Here is a 22,221-nt window from a genome sequence, read left to right on the forward strand (position 1 = left end):
GTGTGTCGTATATCCGGGCGACCAGATAGGAAGAGGAGGAGGAGGAGGAGGAAGGAAGGGAAAAAAAAAGAAAGAAAAGTGGTCAAGGGCGAATGCAGAACCGTTACATCATCGAGGACGACACGGTAACGATAATCGAAAGGTGCTTTCCTTCCAGCCGAGGGAAAAAAAAAGATAGGAAATTTTGGACACTGTTGACACGAGGGAAAGAAAAAAAAAAAATTCTTCTAGGATGGTTAAATTGTATTTGCGATTTATTAAAAGTCTTTTTAGAAAAATTAAAATTATTGAAAAATTGAAAGAAATTGATCGATTCGATTTGATGCTAACGTAAATTCTATTATTGAAGATAATTGGAAAGTTTTCGATGGTGAAGCTTCGAAAGTCACAATAGAAATTATTGGATCGTATTGATTCATCGAAAGCTTTCAAATCCATTGACTATAATAGTTTCAAAAATTATTTCCGAAAGTTTCGAATTACGGAAAAAAAAAAAAATAAAGTCTCAATTTAAGATATCGAATGCGCTGAACCATCTCAAAACTTTCGAATAACGTAATACGAAACTTGTCTTCGATAAAAGATGGACTGGATTGCGAAGGAAAGGATCATCACGCGATCTGTTAAATGGCGGAGGAGGAGTAGAGATAGTAGGGCAGAGGTGTGTGTATCCCGTATTTCGATCGGTCTCTCTTCCCCACCCCTCCCTCTTCCCGCGAGGATTCACACCGGCTCTAATCGTATCGCGTTCACTCGATACAACAACGGACGACAAGCCGTTGCTTTCATAACTCGATTAAGTAACGCGCCTACCGCGAAGCGAGAAAATAATACCAAGGCTCACCCGGTTCTGTATCGGCCGCCGCGATACAGAAGCGGATAACGGCGTTGCGATTAGTTATTAAAATCAATTACGTGGTGCAAGGAGGAAGAGAGAGAGAGAGAGAGAGAGGCGATTACGATCTATCACATCGCCTCTTCCACATCGAACGATCTTTCTTCCCTCACGATGTTTTACACGTTATTCTAATTATAACAAACGATATATCGCATATTTTATTATTACATTGAATATTACGCGCGAGATTGATGAAAAGATCGAATCACGTTTATTTTATTTTTTTTAGAATAATTTTCTTCTTCCCCGAGATCAATTTCTCCGTTAAGAAGAAAAAAGAAAGAAAGAAAAAATTCTCAACAATTTTTATTCAAATAATTCAAAATCATAATATATTAATCATATATATTATGTATATATGATTATATACATAAATATATATATTATAAATCATATATATTTATAATACGCGCGCGAGAATGGATTATCTAACGATCCACGTCCGGGCCGAGAAGGAGAATTTCGGCCGAGATGTGCGCGCCACCGTGACATAATTTCGTCGAGCGAAGGAGACGCACGGGCGCGGTTGGGGGAGGTGGGAGGGAGGGGGAGTGTCACTTAGTGGGTCGCACCGATGACGTGGTAGCAGCGGCCGGCCGGCCGGCCGTCCAGCCGTCCGTCCGTCCGTCCGTCCCGTGCGCGGCGTTGTAACGGGACAATTTGTGGCGGCCGATGGTGGGTGTCGAGGGTGGGGGCGATACGAGGGTAATGTAGGTCAGTAAATGTGGTGTATAAGCCACCACTTTCTCCAGGACCGTTCGAAAACTGGCTCTCCTCCTCCTCTTCCCCCTCTCCCCCCTCCTCCCGCCCCTCGTTTCGTTCGTTCGTTCATCCCGCGCGCGGTGTAACGCACCACCCCTCCCCTCCCCTCTCCTCCTCTCTCCTTCTGGAGCATGGGCTCCTCTCACGAGGATATCCGCGTATAACGGGACAACCTCGAAACGGGTTTCCTTCCTCCCCTCCATTGAACGGGGAAAACCGCGGCAAGGACGCATCCTGTGTTTGTGCGCGCGCGCGTGTATATGTGTGTGTGTGTTGGTGGCGGCGATCATCGTTGGCGACGATCGATGAAGTCAAGGTCGAGTCTTGGAATAGGAGAATTTTGCCATGTTTTTCGGGGATCGATCGATCGAAAGGAGTTTCAGGTGTTTCGAGTTAAATAGTCGGAATGATATATTACATCTTAATAATCTTGAATCATTATCCGTGATCTCGTAAATGGAAATGAAATTTTGAAATTTAATTCGAATTAGTGAAAATTTTCAATAAAGCGTCTGAAGATAGCGATCGAAGATGGGATGGGAAGAATAGAGCTCGAGCTCTGGCTTTCGAGGATTGAGAATTCCATGCGAAGGTGGATATCGCGAACGTAACGGGACAAATCCGAAAACGGGTTCCGTATGGTTCCTCGTAACGTTGCGAGAGATAGATCAAGGCCGCTACCTTGCACGTTGAACCCCCCAATTAGACGAGCCGCTGTTATTCTCGTCTTTCTTACCTTGAACCTTCTCTAACGGATTAAATCGATGATCGTTCGATTGTAATCTGAATTTATATTTTTTCGAAATTTTCCCAAATCAAGTTTCTTCTGTCTGAAACGAAAGTGAATTAATTGACGCGTTTCGTTCCGAATTTACAAGGTTTACGAGGTAGTAGTGAGAGAAGGAATCGATTTTTAAATTGAAAATGAATTTTCCCTTTGAAAAGACAGCAACGTAGGATTATATTTCACGATAAATATGACCGGATTACAAGTTTGTACGGTTTTGGGTATTTTCCACGTGTTGTAAAACGTAACTATTTCAACTTTATATATACGTAAAAAATTTACAATGTAAAAAAAAAGAAAATGGTTCCGTGGACTAACGGTGTTTTCAGAGGTGTCGAATTAGGTACTGTTATGTTTACCCATAGTCGTTAGATGGAACACGATGTTTTCGATGGAACACGTAGCAAAGGAATTCATGCTAATCAATTTCACCAACGAGAAAAGTTCGAAGGAACTTTGTTCGTCTCTCTTTCTCTTTCTCTCTCTTGAAGGATCATAAAAGTATTGGAACTTTTAATTTAAATTTACAAAGTGCGAAGTATGGACGCGATCAACAAATATTAGATTCGAAACAAGTTCAAATAACTGTTTCGTATAAGTTTCCAAATATATATGTATGTTGAATTGAAATATTAACACTGGTAATATATTCGTATCGTTTGAAAGAATTAATAAATTTAAAAAAAACATAAGAAAAATATGCAATGAAAAATATATATTTAATTAATATTTGTATTGAATAAAAAGTTTCATGTAATATTCCAATGTGAAATATCTCAACGGAAGAGTCGGCGAGTTGTGTTGGTTGTTTACAGACCGATTCAATAATTCTATCGAATACTATCGAATTTTCTCATAATCTGTTTTACCCTCGACAATTTTTCATTTTATCCCTCTTTTCATTAAAAAATTAATTTCATATTAACCTAACTAAACTAGACTAATAGATAATAATATTTCTTCAAGTTTCCTTTTGGAAATCCAATTTGTTCCAAGCAAATTCGAAACGAAGCTCCGCTCGTTGAAAAATCAGCCCGTACACAGAAACGAGAAATTCGTCCGACGATATTACTTTTTCGCGAGAAGGAGAATTTAAAATTTTGAGTGAAATCGGATTTTGAAGCGAGCTGTAGGCAGTTTCTCGGCGGAAAAAGCGTTTCGAGGGGATCTTAACCTCGTCACGGTCAAACTTCCGCGAAGAAATTCAAGCGGCGTGGCGGTTAGAAAGGTAATAAGTGAGCGAAGGAAAGTACGTTGGAAGCGATGAAGGAGTGAGGTAAGAGGCCGATCCATTACATTTAACGCGCTTGCCTATTACTGTACGCGTGCGCGAGAAAGTTGCCTCCCCTCGTCCTGGGAGAACGCGACGCTTCAGTCCAGTCAACACTTCGCTCCTCGAAAAGACAAGGATCCATATCTATATCTTTCTCCTCTTTCTTCCAATCTACACTGTTGCCGATGATATTTATTTAAGAATTGGAATTTGTCAAAAGTATCGTACGATTTATTATTATCCAATTATCATTTCTAATTATTTTTTTCGATTTCACTCGATTCATCATATACGCGAGTTTTGGAATATAATTCGAAGAAACGATTCGACGTAGGTGGCCTGAAAGAAGCCGTTATTCTTTGCCCTTCGACATCTCGTGTTCCACGGAGAGACGTATCTCTCCGTGGAAAACCGATCTGGTTGATCGAACCTGTTCTCCAAGCTTGTCCAACTTTCTTTCTTGAAAAGTACTTTTCTCTCGAAAAGTAGAATTTCTAGATTACCAGTACCGCGTAAATTTACTTTTCCTCGCGGAAATTTTCTCTCGATTTTCCGCCTGCAATCTCTCCGATTTTTATCGCTTATAGGAATTGTTAGAGATTCAAAAATTTTGAAAGGATATTAAGAATCATTATCTCTTGTTGTGTTGAGTAGAAAAAAAAAAAAATTGAAAATGTTAATATCGGAAACTAAAATAACAATATCTGTCTATCCTAATAACAATAATAATTTTCCATTCTTCCAAAGAGAAAACAAAGAAATCTAGCAATCCGATCTTTCGCATTTAACACGTAACACGTAACGAGGTGTATCGCAATTTTCGATCCGTCGGAAGACAAGAATCGATTCCGTGAGGAGAGGAGGAGGGTATCGTTTGGAGAAGTGTGACAACGATCGCGGAGAAAATCTAACGGTATACAAGCCGCGGCGCGGCGTGGAGAGAGAGAGAGAGAGAGAGAATCGACTCGCCTACATCGCGCCAACCGATATTACGTCCTCTCGTTTCGTAATCCCGGTATACCTCGTTTCGTAACTGAAACGACTAGCGGTTCAACGGCGGCCGACTATCAGCCACGCGCGCAACACGCATGCACGCGTTCCGAAAGGCGAAATTTTCAAACAACTTTATCTCTCTCTCTCTGTTTTCCAAGTTTATTTTATTACCTCGTTTCGATCGATTTCCTCGTTCGTGCTCGATTACACAGCTCGGAAATGATTTTCTATGCGATCATTTATATCGAAGACGAATGAATTTCACGATGAGTTGACTTTTTTTTTTTTTTAACTAGAGAAATAATCGTGGATATTATAACGAATAATAACAGTATTGTTATTTTTTTTTTCTTTAACGTTAAAATTAAATCTCCTCTGAAAACTGAAAACAAGTGTGTCGAAAAGGAAGAGAGAAGGAAGGGAGGGGGGGAGAAAGTATCACGATGAACGTAACATCGAGTTCATCGAGTCGGGACACGTCACGATTGTGAAATCGTGTTTTGGTGGTTCCTTGGCATTCCGGGTCAGGATCCTTGAGAAGGCACAAGTTCAATGCGAGGAGGAAGGTGGCTGTTTTTTTACCTGGATCCGGCGGAGGCGCCACAATTCTTCGCAACTTTCACGCGAGGCCTCCTTCCCCCTCCTCTCTCTCTCTCTCTCTCTCTCTGTCCAACCAAACTCGCGCTCGCTCGAAGAAAGTGCACATGTAACACTTATTATGCGCGAGGGCCCTCCAAGACGTAACGTACAGCCCGTTCTAAAAGGCTTCCAAAGTCAGGCCCCACGATTTCGTCAATGTCAATGCCATTGGCATGGCCCCTCCCCAGGGCCGTGATCTTGGACGAGATTCCACTCGCGAAATTTTTAATTTATCATTATTTAATTTATTTTTAATTTTTAATTCCTGTTTTTTTCCAGATGAGAATTTTTATTTATATTTATCTTGGAAAAAATGGAACAAATCTTGGGATGGAACGCGATTAAATTTCTTCGATATCGCTTAGATTTAATGCACACTCGTTATATAAACTCGAAAATTTTGCGTCTTTCCAATTCGAAAAATGAAGTTGAGGGGATAATGATACGGTTTCCTGGTTAATTTATCATTATTTAATTTATTTTTAATTCCTGTTTTTTTCCAGATGAGAATTTTTATTTATATTTATCTTGGAAAAAATGGAACAAATCTTGGGATGGAACGCGATTAAATTTCTTCGATATCGCTTAGATTTAATGCACACTCGTTATATAAACTCGAAAATTTTGCGTCTTTCCAATTCGAAAAATGAAGTTGAGGGGATAACGATACGGTTTCCTGGTTCGATTACCGTTCGTGGATTTTTTTCCCCCCCTCCCCCCGTTTAAAATGGACGAGAAAAGAAAAGTTCGCTCGAGGACGTCCGCTTGGAACGTGACTGTTTTCCGGAAGTTTTTCTCAATGCCAGACGCGATTCCCGAGTTTCGAGTGGCAAGGACAAGGCGAGGATCGGAGAGAGAGAGAGAGAGAGAGAGAAAACAAAGCGTTGAGAAACGGAAGAATAAATTACGCCTTCGATTACGATTCTTCGACGAACGTGTATGTATCTCCGAGCGTGTATCTCGACGTGACAGAATTGTACACAGTTTTTTTGCTCGTTGTCCTTTCGCGAAATGTGTAGCTTCGGTCGCTGGAGTTAATTTCTTTTGTGTTTACGTCCAACGGTCTAATCTAAAATTACATCGGCCGAGCGGTGTTGCCAATGACGGTGAAGCCATAAAAGACGAAACGGGAAGAAGAAATCGAAATACGGGAAGAAAATTCAACTTCCTTCTAATTCGTGTCAAATGTGTTTTCTCGTTCTCGTCTCCCCTTGAGATTAATTAGTTCTGCGAAAAAGAAAAAAAAATTCCAAACAATAATTGAAATTGAAATCTTTATTCTCCGCTCGATATACGTCCGATTTCTCTTTATATAGATATATATATATTTACTCGAATATAGAAAATCCAATTACCAATTATCGATCGAACACTCCCAAATCCCGATGCAGATAAAAAATTTCGAAAAAGAAAAATACCAATCCTCGATATTCGAAAACAAAAGAGGAAAAAAAAAGGAAATTTCCATTCGTGGGGGCAGCAATGTCCCTCCCCTCCTCTAAATCGATTCCAGGAGCGTAGCGGAGTGATCCACTTTGGTATTTTTAAACGGTCCTCTCTCTCTCTCTCTCTCTCCCTCTTTCGATCCGCCGCGTCTATCCGTCCCACTCGCACCGCGTCCACTTCTTTTCGGTCTACTTTTCTCGTTCCACGCTCAACCAGCCGAGTGTGACTATCCGTTGGCGAGTGGGTGGGGGGCGCTCGGCCTGGTAAATATTTACAGTTAACATGGTTACATAATAAGCGCGTACAGGCCACCGGCTCGTCTGGTGCACAACCAGAGAGAGGCCCCCTTATGATAACGGGGCCCATCACCTGCTGAAGAAGGCCACGCCGAAGAGGCAGATGCACGCATCTCTCTCTCTCTCTCGCTCGCTCGTTCTCCTCTTTCTTTCAGGCCCGAAATAGCCGGCCGAAATAATCGGGCCCGTGCGTCATCTCTTATGCAAGGACCGACTTATTAACGATCGGATCCGTTGATCGTTGCCCGAATCCATCCTCCTCGTAACATTTGCATGCCGGACGGATTTAATCAATAAATCGTCTTTCGCGCTTATCGATCATTCGGTCCGATCGAAATTGTACGATAATCGATAATCGGACGATCGATAGTCAGATTCGATTGAAATTGATTTTTTTTTTTTTTTATCATCGATATTTCGATCTCGATAGTTAGATTTGAAATCGCGCGCCTCTTTTTCGATAATTATTTCTCTGGCATTCTTTACAATTTTTCTTTTTTGTAATTTTGATATTTAAACGTTATCCAATAAAAATTCGATCGATAATTATTATTCGAAACGAAAAAGATTGCAAGGGATTTTTTCTCTCTCTTTTTTTTTTTTTTTTCAGTAAATCTTCTTGGAAAAGCGGACGAGTAGATTTATACACTGCTGGTCCGCGATAGAGTGACACGGTTTCGCGTTAAAAAGTTTCTTACAGTGTTGTAGCATTACGAGAAGAAATCTCTCTCACCTTTGCAGCCTCTTCTCATGGATGATGTTTCCCGGAAATGGGCCGCATTTTCGCGAATCCGGATGACGCAACCGGTTCCCGGAACCATCTCGACTCTTAAAGCAAACTGAAACTCTCGTTCCGATGTTTCACGTTACGAGGAAACCTGTTATTCATCCGCTTTACCTCAATTAATAATAAACGATTTTATTCGTGTGAAACGCGAATAAGTTATAAATAATAAAAAAACGCGATTGATAAGAGATAGATTTAAACGAATGATTTATATAGACGAATAAGGAAATATAATGTGTTTACAAGCATTGCGCAATATACGTGTGTTTTGTTACCGCGCGAAAACGCGAGAATTATTCGATAAAAATTTTCATTGCGAAGATACATTATTCTACTAGCGAGAAAAACTGTTTGATCGAGCGAGCGCATGCGCGCGCGCGCAAAAGAAAAGGACAACTCGAAAAAGTGGCGTGAACAGGATCGCTAACTATGCACGAGAATACGTTGCACGAGAACGTTAAAAATATCCGGTAAAAATCGGAAATAGTTTTTGCAAATGTTCGGTAGAAAATCGAATCATCGATTTTCATTTTCCAATCGTCCGAATTATTCCGATCGCATCGCGTAATAAACCCGATGCGTCACTTCGTGACGCACCGTATATCTACTGCACGTTTTATTAATCCTTCTTTTCCACTCGTCTCGTTTCACGGAAGTTGGCACGAACTTCCCGCCGCCAATCGCTTCCCCCCTAGATTTACATAACCAAGGACCTCGATTGTACCGCGTTCGCATCACTGCAATTATATTTCGCGAGAGTAATCCATCGATCGATACAGAATCCCCGATTCGCGAATATTCGAGAATATTCGAGAATCGTGTAACGTAAATTCGACGCGAGAGTCCCGGCGAGTCTAATTTTTGCGTAGACACGAACTTTTTCCATTTGCGAATAATTCTCGAATGTTCGAGAATCGTAAAATCGAGTCTGATTCCGCGTTAGATGTGGCGTGGACGCGATACCTTTTATAGTTTGCGAATAATTATAGCTAAATGTTGGAAAATTGCAGAATGTAAATTCCAACGAATCCATTTCTGCATTGAATTCACTAGAACTCTGATATACAACTGTAACCAAATGTTTAAAAATTTCAATGTAAATTCAGCATAAGGATTCGCTAAAACTTTAATATAAACACGATACTTTTTATAATTCGTGAAGAACTGTAGCCAAATGTTCGAAAATTACGATGTAAATTCGGCATAAGTATTCCGCATTAATTAGAACGTCTAGCGTAAGACATACTCCTGTTATTTAGAAATGTTATTCCGAAACATTTGCGAAACTGCAAATGTGACTAGAAATCTAGTATAAATACTTGTGCTTTCAAATATTCGCAGCACAAGGAAATTATTCCGACATGGATATCATATCTCATTCAGTCTCTCCAACTTAAATATTCGCGATCCGAACGAATTTAATTCCGCCTTGTTGACCAGCGGGAGTAGAGTAGAGTAGACCGTATACTTTTGTGTGCTTAGCTCTCAAACGATTGGCGAGCAGGACGTGTGGCTCTAACGAATCTAACCGAGCTCCAGCGCGTGGACGGGATACTTTTGCTGTTTGCCTTACTACTTCGTCGCTGAACGATCGTGTAGACAGTTATAATGGTTACGCGGTGCAAAGTGACCTTGCGCAATTTGAATTTATCGCTGCAGGTAAATCCTCTTGCTGCTCGCACGTTCCTTTTCTTCTTCTTCTTCTTCTTCTTCTTCTTTTCTTCCTTTTTTTTTCCACGATGCTCTTTGTTCCGTCGAGCGGAAGGCTGCCAGTCCTTGCCGCATTATCAAGGATATATCATGGCCGACCGAATCCACTCGTCTCTCTCTCTCTTTCGGTTTCTTTCTTTTCTTCTCCACTTCTCTTTTATCGAAAGAAAAACGAATATTCAACAAATTCAAATTTTTTAATATAAATTAGAATCTGACGTTATAATAATAACGTCGAATAATAATACAATAAAATTTTTCTCTTCGACTTAGCAAAAAATATTTTTCCTTCTTTTCGAAATATATCGATTTTTACTTACATCGTTTGTCACTCGACGCGATCGATTATTAATCCTCCTCCTCTTTGTTTCTCTATAATTATTTATAAGATATGTCGAGGAAACGAATGGCTCAAAGTGATGGAGGGGGAGGGGGGATACGATCACGCGGCATTGATTCGAGGAAACCTGGAAGGAATCGTGGAAGAAAGAGCGTGCGAGGCGTCGTTTGCATAATAAGGGGAACAATTCTAACGGTCCTCCGCTCTACATAGGAATCGATCGCGGCGACACGCGCCATTCTCATTCGCCTGGTGCACGCCGTTCGTTTCGTGCGCCGGATCGCTCTGGAAATCTCCATCGAGCGGCTTAACTCCGTTCGAGCGCATTTTTTTTTTTTTTCTCCTCTCCTCGATAAATATTCAGAAGCGAGGGAAGAACGGGAGGATAGGAATGGCAAAAGCCCGCTTATGAATTGCACAATCCAAACAACGACCTTGACTATATAAACGAACCGGGGACTGAATTAAGAATCTCTATCTCCGACTTGCCAAAAATGTTTCAACCGGATTAGTATTCCTCGTCCGGATCGAATTTAAAAAAAGCTTGGAACGAGGACAGGAGAGACCCGCCATTGTCGTCTAGGTTATATTTAAAATAGCCACCCGATGATATGCTATATATGTATATAAGAATGGGAAATTTTCGACGAAGTTGGAATAACGAGATCTTGAGAGTCCATGAATGAAAAGCCTTCTCTATTCGGATCGAGGGAGATTCGATAAAATTTCTATATTTCTGTTGTTCAAATATTTTTATCATTATTAATGCGATATACGGAGAGTGTAATGGAATGTAATGTCGAAACGCTTTCGTTCGCCTGATTTAAGGATTAAAAAGGTGGGAATTGAATTATTCGAGAAGTAAAATATCGAAAAGCGAGTGACCGAGTTAAGGATCAGAGTAACGACAAGTTGGTAGTAAGTAGAATGGTGGAAGGCGTCGCTGCTTTCGCTATCTGGGCCAATGGGTCACGAAGTTTCCCGCGTGCCCTGCCGCGCTTGCGCGTTAACGCACCTCCGCATTTCCTTAACGCTTCTTTCTTTCTCTCTCTCTCTCTGTTCCCCTTCCCCTTCCCCTTCCCCCTCCCCTCCCTCGTCCACTTTTTTTATCTTTCCATCGATTCCGAAGCGTCGCGCTTTCCTGCGGTCGAACCGATCTCTTTTTCATTATGAAGATTTCGTTATTAGGAATAATGCGTGAATTATAAAATACGACGAACGAACGTGGATTGGTTGAAATTATCGTTCACAACGATAAATTACGAATCTTAACGATTGAACGTCGGGAGGATATAGGAAAATATAGCTTCTTCTATTTCGATGTATACATAATTGAATACCGTGCATCCGAGTGAAAAATTAATTCGGATCAGAGGGCGTTATTATACTTGCAGAATCGCCTCTCGAAATTTGCGCTTTAAAGGATAAAATAGGAAGGAGTTTTTTTTATCGTGGTAGATTTCTAACGATTACAATTACGCCACGAAAACCAGTGGCTTCTTTATATTCACGCCAGCCCATTTCCACGTTGTCCTCCACGATCGCTTGTAACAGTTACACAAGTAACAGGAAGCGACGACGCACAGTGAGCGACGCGACACAGGCAACGATTCGCCCATAAGAAATACGGCGACGCACGCGGCATTGAGAATATAAATAAATCGCGTGCGTTTCCTGGTCTCCAGCCGCGAGTGTATAATAATTCGCCGGTGAAATTCTCACGATCGATGGCGAGGCCTTCGATTTTCTGCTTCCTGGGAAGAAGACTGGAAATCGAAAAGAAGAAGATCCTTTCAAACCAAGCAACATTTATTAATCGATCCGCGTTTTTTGTTACAATCTCGACCGCGTGCAACGATCGAGGTGATTCTTTTTCATATTATACAGGAAAAGGAAGCGGTTATTATCCCTTAGATTCTCGAGTTCAAGAACTGTGTATTCGATAATTCATTTTCGAACGAATAACGTGAAAATTACTCGTACAACTATGTTACACCGTATGTAACGTATACTCGTAATCCAAACGAAGGAGGGAGCGTTTAAAACTTGTCGCATACTCGTCGAGGATGCAAACCTATGCAAATGACGAATTCACGTGGATTCGGAACGGTCTTTGACCGCTCTGGTTCGGTTACGCAACGAGAACGACGGGGAGGCCGGTGGAAGTCCGGCAATTAGGTAAGTAAGGAGACGGAGCTATCGACTTCCTGCGGCTCCCTCATCGACGTTGATAGGGCGATCTCGTCGGGACGAGATGAGGCAACCGTGTAACGGAACACAGCCTCTTAACCTCTCTCTCTCTCTCTTTCTCTCTGTGACAACTGTTGCTCCTCTCGAGATGCAATGATGCAGGGTTCTGGAATTTTAATCATCCTCTCTTCTGAGATCCTTTCAACAATTACGCGTCTCTCCTTTGTTGTCTATTTCGAGTAGATCAGTGAAGAAAATAGTTTATACGTGTATAATCTTAATCTTAATTTTTCTTTTTTCTTTAACTCACGATTACTGCCAATTGTTAAAGACACGTACACGTGTTAATTTGAAATTTATTATTTCTCATCTTTTCGAAAAAAGACTTCGTATCGAGGAAGAGTTTAAAGGGTGTATTTTCGACGGAGGAGGATCGTGGCCGGCCTGGCCCGGATACGGCCACCGACCCACATTTCGCTGCACGGCGAGCGCCTCGATGTGGAGCAAAGGTGAGACCTCTTTTTAGAGAGCAGTCACGAAGGAGAGACCGGCTCCCTTGTACCAGCCATTACCGTTAAGATACGCATCGATAAGCGGGCTCGAACCCAACTCGTCCGTCCATTCACAACAATCGCCCGCTATTTTTGGACTCCGCGACTCTCTCTCTCTCTCTCTCTCTCTCTCATTTTTATCTTCTCGGTCTCTGCGCCTCGCGGAGGGACGGGATCCTCGTCGTTCCGCTCTCGTGCCCTGCTCGAGTGGGCGGCCTGGATCGATTTTCTGGATTCGATCGACGCGTATCGAAATGGGGAAGAGCGACGGCTCGACTTGGACGCTCGTCACGTTGGAACGATTATTTTTGATTGTGGATTAGCTTAATCCTCTTGACCCATATATATATATATATATTTATATATATATATTATTTATTATATATATATATATATATATATATATATATATATATATAATTTTTGGAAATGTTATTTAAATTATTGGGTGGGTAATATTATTAATTAGGAGTTATTGGAATTGTTTAAGGAGATATTTTATGTTTGGTTTGATTGTTGGTGAATAATAAATATGTAAATTTGTATATTTTTTTTTTATATCTTTAAAGCGGTTTTCGTGGGTTTAGCTCGGTTCAGAAAACTGGATCGTTTACAAATTTTTTGAATTTTAATCGTGGAGCGTGTAATTAAACTTGTTTTATTAAGAAGAAGAAGAGGAAAAAAAAAAAGGCAAGGATTTTACCTTGAATCGGTTTTGCCTTTTTCCTCAAAACGTTATTATGATTGCAAAAAAAAAAAAAAGGAAAAAAAATGAGATAACGCGTAATTATTTTCTATTTAAATATCTTATTTCAGATTCAACAGTTAAGATTAGATCTAATTGTTTAATAAATGAGTTTTATTAAACGCATCGAGTATTATAAATTTTTTTTTTTTCCAGTTTCTTCGACTCGAGGAGAATTCTCGAACGTCGAATTCTTCCATTTTCTTGGATTTCAAATTATTCGTAAATTTTTTCATTATTTTCTATCATTAGACAAAAGATTCTCTCATCAGTTTTCCAAAAGTTATACAAATTTCTATTCTCTTATTTACATCTTTTATTTTCTGATTCAATTCAAATTTAATTAATTGCAATTTTTTTCCAAAAAAAATTCCCCAAATTTCTAATAATTCAATCCATAAATGTAATTTTTCCAAAAATTCTCCAAATTTCTTTATATTCTTCTATTTACATCTTTTTTTTTTCTAATTCAATTCAAATTCAATTAATTGCAACTCTTTTTCCAGAAAAAAATTTCCCAAATTCCTAATAATTCAATCCATAAATTTTTCCAAAAATTCTCCAAATTTCTTTATATTCTTCTATTTACATTTTTTTTTCTAATTCAATTCAAATTCAATTAATTGCAACTCTTTTTCCAGAAAAAAATTTCCTAAATTCCTAATAATTCAATCCATAAATTTTTCCAAAAATTCTCCAAATTTCTTTATATTCTTCTATTTACATTTTTTTTCTAATTCAATTCAAATTCAATTAATTGCAATTTTTTTCCAAAAAAAATTCCCCAAATTCCTAATAATTCAATGTATAAATGTAATTTTTTTAAAAATTCTCCAAATTTTTTTATATTCTTCTATTTACATCTTTTATTTCCTGATTCAATTCAAATTCAATTAATTGCAATTTTTTTTTCCAAAAAAAAATTCTATATTCAATCTAATTCTTAATAATTTAATCTATAAATGTAATTTTTTACATAGCTCTTTTTCAAAAAAAAACTTTTTCCAAAAATTCTCCAAATTTCCTTATATTCTTCTATTTACATCTTTTATTTCCTAATTCAATTCAAATTCAATTAAATGCAACTCTTTTTCCAAAAAAAATTCCCCAAATTTCTAATAATTCAAATCTATAAATGTAATTTTTCACACAACTCTTTTTCCAAAAATTCTCCAAATTTTTTTATATTTTTCTATTTACATCTTTTATTTCCTAATTCAATTCAAATTCAATTAATTGCAATTTTTTTCCAAAAAAAAATTCCTCAAATTTCTAATAATTCAATCCATAAATGTAATTTTTCACACAGCTCTTTTTCCAAATTTCTATTCTCCTATTTATATATTTTACATCCCAATTCAATTCAAATTCAATTAAATGTAATTCTTTTTTCAAAAAAAAATTTCCAAAAATTCCCAAATATTCCTTACATTTTTTATCCCCTAATATTCAACTTTGATCAAATGTTCAATAATTGCTCGATCCAAAATAAATACAACTCTTCTTCCAAAATAGAAAAAAAAAAAATTATCCCCAAATTCCATCTCGCTTCCTTATCCTCCTTATCATCTTCGTCTCGAATTCGAGAGAGAGCGAGCGAGAGAGAGAGAGAGAGAGAGAGAGAGAGAGAGAGAGAGAGAGAGAGAGAGAGAGAGAGCACGTAGCGAAGGTCGATCGCGCTCGAAACCCGATCACGAGGCTGGTTGCGTAACGAGGCAGGGGCCGGGGCACCGTTAGGAGGCAAGATATCGCCGATTGTCGAAACGGGGCCGGCGAAACGGCGTTAGATCGCCGCGAGTGAGTTATCGATCGGCGGGGTAATGAATCGAGAGCCGAGCCGAGCCGAGCCGAGCCGTGCCGTGCCGTGCCGTGATCGGTAACGGTAAAATATGCCCCGTTACACCGACAACAATAGCCGCGAGATCGATCTCTCTCTCTCTCTCTCTCTCTCTCTTATCCCAAGGGATAAGCGATCCACCTCGTGGGACCGGCGAATTAACTCCTTAACCCTCACTTTATTATCGCTCATGGACGAGATCCAATCCCTTGGCGATATTATTTTTATCCACTTGATTTCAGGTAAGATCAATAATAATTCATAGAAATATATTTTTATGGATATTTCATATTTCATTCCATCAAAAAATCGTAAAGTTGTACAAAACTTGTATAAAGATCGTATAACAAAATATTCGTATATTTTATTAAATTCTCCGGAATACGAATCCTTCGAATGTTTCTATGAATACAATCTGGCAATCTGTACATTTGATGAGGGAGGAGGGGAGAGATTCTACGATGTATCATGTTTTATAATTGCGAATAGGTATAGAGCGTATAATGGTTTCGTAATTGCGAATCTATTAAACGTTAATTTCTAGATTTTTTTTTTTCCCCTCCCCACCTTTATTATGTATATAAAGAACATAAATCTTATGTACAGAGGATTTTAATTATGGGATAAATTAATATATATATATATATACATGTGTGTGTGTAATCGTGCTAATTTTCTCATGATCTACAATAAATGAAATAAGATACGTATAATGTATTCTTGCTTGAAAATGAATTATTTTGAACGCAGCGTGGAAAGTGTGAATGGAAGGGATGAGGGATATCAAAGGTTTAAGGGTATCGATCAGAGTTGAAACGCGACACGTTTTACGTAATTGCGCGATGGTACAACGTCAATTAATACCGTATTACGAAATCTCTGGCTATTTGCATCACACGGACGTTGCCCATCTGTGTCTAGGCCTCCCAGCCTTCTGCAGCTTATTCAAAGACATTCGTTATTCTTGCTGCTACGCCGCCGATTACAAACCGGCCGTTGCGCAATCCGTATCCGCGCTTCTTCTCCCTTGCGATCGCCCTTTCGCCATTTCCCTCCTATCTCCGTCGATAATAGTAAGAAAATCCTAATTTGACGCGTGCCCGTTGAAATTTCGTTCGCAACCGTCCCAACTTTTCCCCCAATTCCGTTGATAATTTCCGCAGATCTTTCAAAAGTTTCATCGTGGAATAAATAACGTAAAAACGTTTTGCGGGGGCAAAGAATCGAATTTTTCTTAACGCGTGAAATAACAAAAACTCGCTCGCCTGTTCGAAGATAGTAATTCTGTAAACAATCGTCTCTGTTGTAAACAGAAGAAGGAAGCCTTGAAAGTTTCATTAATAACAAGATTTCCACCGAAGCGACAGTCGGATGATAGATAAAACGAAACGAAAAGTGCCACGTATCATTCGACGAACGATTCTCGTTACTGCACACCTGCTTCTGTAATCGTGGATTGCGTAACATCGGTAATTGAACATGCTACAAGTTTTGCATATATAAAAATATATATATATATATTTTTTCTCGAGAAGAAGATTGAATAGCTCGCTCGAAAGAACTTTGTTCCGATCGTTCGATAACTAGTTTCTCGTTCCCTTTATTAGAGGCGCGATTTGCATCCCATTAGAAAACAGGATCATCCGATTCTATTTTTTCCTCTCCTTCTCTTTTCCCTCCATCATCGCAATCTATCGTTTGATTCCCCGTGATTTTCCTCTCCTCGATCTCGCTTATAAAAATGCAATAATCGATACGAGCTTATAATACATGTTTGAAAAATAATTATTCGACCCTTGAACAGCGATTTCTCGAGTCGTTGTTCGTCGGTTTGTTTCGATCAGTGACTTTATTTATTTCGTCTTCGTCAACTTCAATTCGAACGAAATTGTCGGAACGAAATTTTGAAAACTAGTTTTTATTCTTACCTTTTCGGTAACAAAAAGATAAAATACGCCGAAAATGTTTCTTCTGATCTTGTATTATCACGTACGAAAAACATAACCGCGCACAGAATCGAACGAATTTTTCTTATAAAACCACCATGAAATGCCAACTCACGAAATATATAATAATAGCACGATTTAGAATGAAGTTAGCTGGATAAAATGTTCGACTAGCGACACTCGCGTGAAAGCACAAAATTATTTTTCGAACCACCTGTATGTAATCGTCTCGCGATTAAGGGACAACTTCGTTTCTTATTGCGCAATTTCTATTCGTTGCGAAATATAGAATGGAGAATAAGTGATAGAAAATACTGATTTGAGAAGGAAAAATCGACAATTTCTGAGTCTTGCGATCTCGTTTAATTCTTAATTAATTTCAAGTAACCCACGTTTCTCGAAGACAATTTTTTTCACGATTAGTGAATTTAAGAAGACGAGTCTCGTTTTGGCGGTTCGAAAGATAGGATCGAAGTATACAAAGTTATCTTTTTCTGATTTTGAGGTTATATGGAGATTTATGAAAACAGGTAAAAAACTTATTAATAATTTGTAACGATTTAATTATTAAATTAAAATAGATATATTTTGAGATATATCCGCTAAAAAGATTGAAACTTAACGCTTCTTAATAAATTTACAGAATATTTCTCGAATTTTTGAAACGTGATCGATCGATGTGTACTTTGTTCAATCTGTAATCGTTTAAAGAGAGGATTAAAAATTTTAATGCAAGAGAGTTTTTACGATTATTATATTGTTACATCGGAACAATTATTTTTTTTATAAATTTAATATAAAACGATATAAATTTAATATAAAACGAAATATAAAACGAATTTCTTCCACTTTTAGTATATTCTTCGAACCAGTGTGTGACGTGTCCGGTCTGCGACTTTTGCGATTAACGCAAACACAATTGAGGGAGAGGTTTAAAAAGCAGCGTCGAGGCACGGTCAAAAATAATGTCCCTTGTGCACGGTCGTTTAACGAAAGGCGACGAAAATAAGGATGGTGGTTGCTCGCGCAAGAGAGAGAAACGGGACGGACGGATAAATCACGGCCGAGACGTAGTCGCAGACAAAAATCGTAAAAGAACCGGGGAGGAGCACCCTTCTCGATGCTCGATTTTTCTTTCGTTCGTAGATTTTGATTTTCTTCTGGGATTCTGTGAATGCTCTTTCGACCGGATATTGAAAGATGGAAGGAAAAATGACCGATAGAAATAGAGGAGGATAGATAGAGAAAGTTAAGGAGAAGAGTTGAGGGTAAAATAATAAAGATAAATAATAAGGTGAAAATAATAAAGGGAGCTTTTCTTTATGGATAAATAAAATGGTTTGTAGATAAGAAAGGAAATAATATAGAGAAGGTAAGAGGATTTTATTTGTTGATTTGTGGTTTGAGAAAGAGAAAAGAAATAACAAAAAGAAATAGAGGAATAAAATGAAAGTATTTTTTTTGATTTGTGAAATGTAGTATATTGATAAAAATAGGAAATATAAAGAATAAAGATTTGATAATTTTCAGCTTTCCATTTATGAATAAGTGGTGTATTGATGAGAAAGAAATGCAGAAGAGAGAGAAAATTGTTGGTTTGTGACTGAAAAAGAAGTAGCAGAAAAAGAAGAATTATAGATAGAGAAAGTTAGAAAAATTGAGCAATTCTTTTTTGTTTGTGAGAGGAAGAGAAGAATTGAGAATATTTTTATAAAAGTAGGAAATATGAAGAATAAAAATTTGGTAAGCTTAATGATTGTAAGATTGATGAGAAAGAAATATAGAGTTTTTGGTGATTTGAAAAAGAGATAATATAAAAAGAAGAACAGGAGATAGAAAACAATAGAAAAATTAAGATTAAAAGATTATTCTTTTTGATTTGTGAATTGATGAGAGGAAGAGAAGAATTTATAAAAATAGAAAGTGGAGGATAAAGATTTGGTAAGCTTTTTTATGAATAAGTGTCTTGATCAAGAAGAAATATATAGAGGAAAGAGTAAGTTAAAAAAATTGACAGTAAAAGTAATTCTTTTTAATTTGTAATGTAAAAGTAAAAAATATGGAAGATAAAGATTTAATAAACTTAATAAATTTATAGATATATCAGTGAGGAAGAAATATAGAAGAAGAAGAAGTGTAGCAGAAGATAAATGAAATATGGAGGATAAAGAAAAGTTATTCTTTCCTGTCTATGAAGCAGCTGATGGAGCACAAACGAATTTTTAACATAAAATTATTTCTTAATCCTTCGATATCGTTCCGTTATTCGTTCATATACAGATCTCGTGTTCGAGAAACGAATTCGATCGCTTGGAGTGGAATTTCCAAGCCTTTTTCAAACGTTCGGCTTCACGACTCGCGACTATTTTCGGTGATTTTATTCCTGTCAGGAGGAGGACGGCCATCTCTCTCCGCTCCGTTTCAAACGCTTTTTTTTCGTCGCGTCTCGATCTCTTTTTCCGAAACATCTCAAAGGGCCAACCGCTTCTTCTTCCCGCGTTTCGACGCGACTTCGTCGCGACTGGTGAAAGCTTGCAACCTTGATTTTATAACAAAGGTTGCGGTAAATGCGCTTCGTAACTCGTTGCCTCATCGAGCATTCAGATTCTTTCGTTCTCTTTTCTTTTCTTTTTATTAACTTCGCGAATTATCATCGATTATTTAAAATTATTCTTGATCGAATTCATTCATCTCAGTTATTAAATCAATATCTCATAATTTTTTCCTCACTTTTCAATTTTCATTTTCAGAATCTGTCTGAAGAATTATTTTATTTGGGAAACGAGTTGATTGATAAATCAAGAAGTAAAAAGCAGTTTTTCTTCTCGTAGCAGAATTACGATTATGATTATTTGGAGGAGGATCAGAATGACGAATATTATTTATAATATTTTTTGTTCTTCGATAAATCGTTCAAAGTGTTGGAAAATCGATCTCGATTGATTCCATCTGGTTCGTCGTTGTGGAGAGATGGATCGTGACTCGATTGGTATTGCGAAGATAGCGCAATGAGAATGCAAATAAGGAGATACGCGTGCCTGTTAATTGCACCCGATGATATCGAGTCGAATAATAACAATCGAGCTGCGCCTGAAGAAAACAAACTTTTTCAATGATAATGCAACTCTTAATAAATTACGTTGGAAACGATTCAAGGATATTTTATATATTTTATTCTTTTAATTAAACGCGCACGTAGTATGAATATTCCATTTGATGCACGAATTAATTATCCGTCGAGCATCTTTATCCAAATACTTTAATCCGAATGTTCTGGATAATATTATTTTTGTTCAACAACAGTAAATGTTTCCAATGTTTTTAATATTCGATATTCTGGTGTTCTAATGTGTTCCAATGTTCTAATATTCAATGTTTTAATTCAATATTCGATATTTCAATGTTTAATGTTCTAATTCAATATTCAATATTTTTCTAGTATTTAACGTTTTAATGTTTTAATATTTCAATATTTAATGTTCTAACATTCAATATTCTGGTGTTTAACATTCTAATGTTCAGTGTTCCAATGTTCAATGTTCTAATATTCAATATCTAATATTCTAGTATTTAACGTTTCAATATTTCAATATTTAATGTTCTAATATTCAATGTTTTAATTCAGTATTCAATTTTTCTAGTATTTTTCTAGTATTATAAGGTTTTAATGTTTCAATATTTAATGTTCTAACATTCAATATTCTGATGTTTAACATTCTAATGTCCAGTATTCCAATGTTCAATGTTCTAATATTCAATGTTTCAATTCAATATTCAATATTCTAGTATTTAACGTTTCAATATTTCAATGTTTAATGTTCTAATATTCAATATTTTAGTATTCAATGTTCTAATATTCAATGTTTTAATTCAATATTCTAGTATTTAATGTTTTAATGTTTCAATATTTCAATTCAATGTTTTAATTCAATATTTTTCTAGTATTTAACGTTTTAATGTTTCAGTATGTCAATATTTAATGTTCTAACATTCAATATTCTGGTGTTTAACATTCTAATGTCCAGTGTTCCAATGTTCAATGTTTTAATTCAATAGTACTTTAATGTTTCAATATTTCAATATTTAATATTCTAATATTCATATCAGATCATAATATATCCAATATTCTGTTTAATGTTTTAATGTTCCAGTGTTCCAATGTTCAATATTCCAATATTCCTTAACGTTCTAATATCCAGTATACGTTCAATGCAATGAAAATGAAATTTAATTTGAAATTGGCGTCACATGGTGGGGCAATAGAATGGGGCAAATCGTAAATATGTATTAAGTATTAATTATTGAAGTAAGAAACGGTTAAGAAATTAGAAAGTGGCGAGAGTGCTACAGAATTGACAAAACCATATAACATTAGAAAATCCATCATAATCATTGGCATTGAAAAAAAAAAAAAAAACAAAAGGATGAAATTGGAAAATATTATTTCTTGAAAAATTTATGTAGCTTTCGTTCTAAAAAACGTATACGAGATTTCTAATATCTCCGTAGTAAAATTTTATCGTAAAAACGCTTATTCTTTTCCTAAAAAGAAAAAAAAAATAGAAAGAAAGAAAGAAAGAAAGAAAAAAAGTAAAAATAATTCATTCAAGAAAAATCTGAAATCTTATCTCCCTTTCTCAACTCGGATAATTGTACAAAATAATATTTATATTTTGCTTGGAATTAATAATTCTTTCTTCAAAGTCAAAGTACAGTTTTTTTTTTTTTCTTCCTTTCTCTTTTCATTTCTGTATCAGATAACGTATCGTCGAGACGGTTAATTTTTTTCGCGGATTTAATCCCATTAAAAATATCGCCCGTTTCTTTTTTATCTTCCTCGTTCAAGAATTTCTATATTTATACATTTTTTTTTTTTTTATCATTTTTTTTCAGAAACGATTTCGTTACATCCGTGGACATGTGTGAAGAGGGATCAACATAATTAATTAAATTAAATTAAAATTCGTTGGAGCGAAAAAAAATTGCAAAAAAAAAAAGGAAAAAGAAAAAAAATTGCAAAA

General features: G+C 37.0%; 2 long non-coding RNA genes across 2 annotated transcripts in view; one reads left to right on the plus strand and one right to left on the minus strand.

The window, feature by feature from the left end:
* The window catches only part of LOC107965194, a 114,243-nt gene extending 93,893 nt beyond the window's left edge, over positions 1-20,350 (plus strand). Inside the window, exon 2 of the long non-coding RNA XR_003305671.1 lies at positions 18,056-20,350. This is a non-coding gene — a long non-coding RNA (uncharacterized LOC107965194). The remainder of the gene's footprint in view (positions 1-18,055) is intronic.
* LOC113219110 lies at positions 5,809-9,117 on the minus strand. The gene is made up of 2 exons (XR_003305672.1): positions 7,828-9,117; positions 5,809-6,579 (listed from the first exon to the last, which is right to left on the minus strand). It is a non-coding gene; the product is annotated as an uncharacterized LOC113219110 (long non-coding RNA).
* Positions 20,351-22,221: the final 1,871 nt, after the last annotated feature.

The sequence above is a fragment of the Apis mellifera genome, linkage group LG11, assembly GCF_003254395.2.
Source record: "Apis mellifera strain DH4 linkage group LG11, Amel_HAv3.1, whole genome shotgun sequence".
Taxonomy (NCBI): Eukaryota; Metazoa; Arthropoda; class Insecta; order Hymenoptera; family Apidae; genus Apis; species Apis mellifera.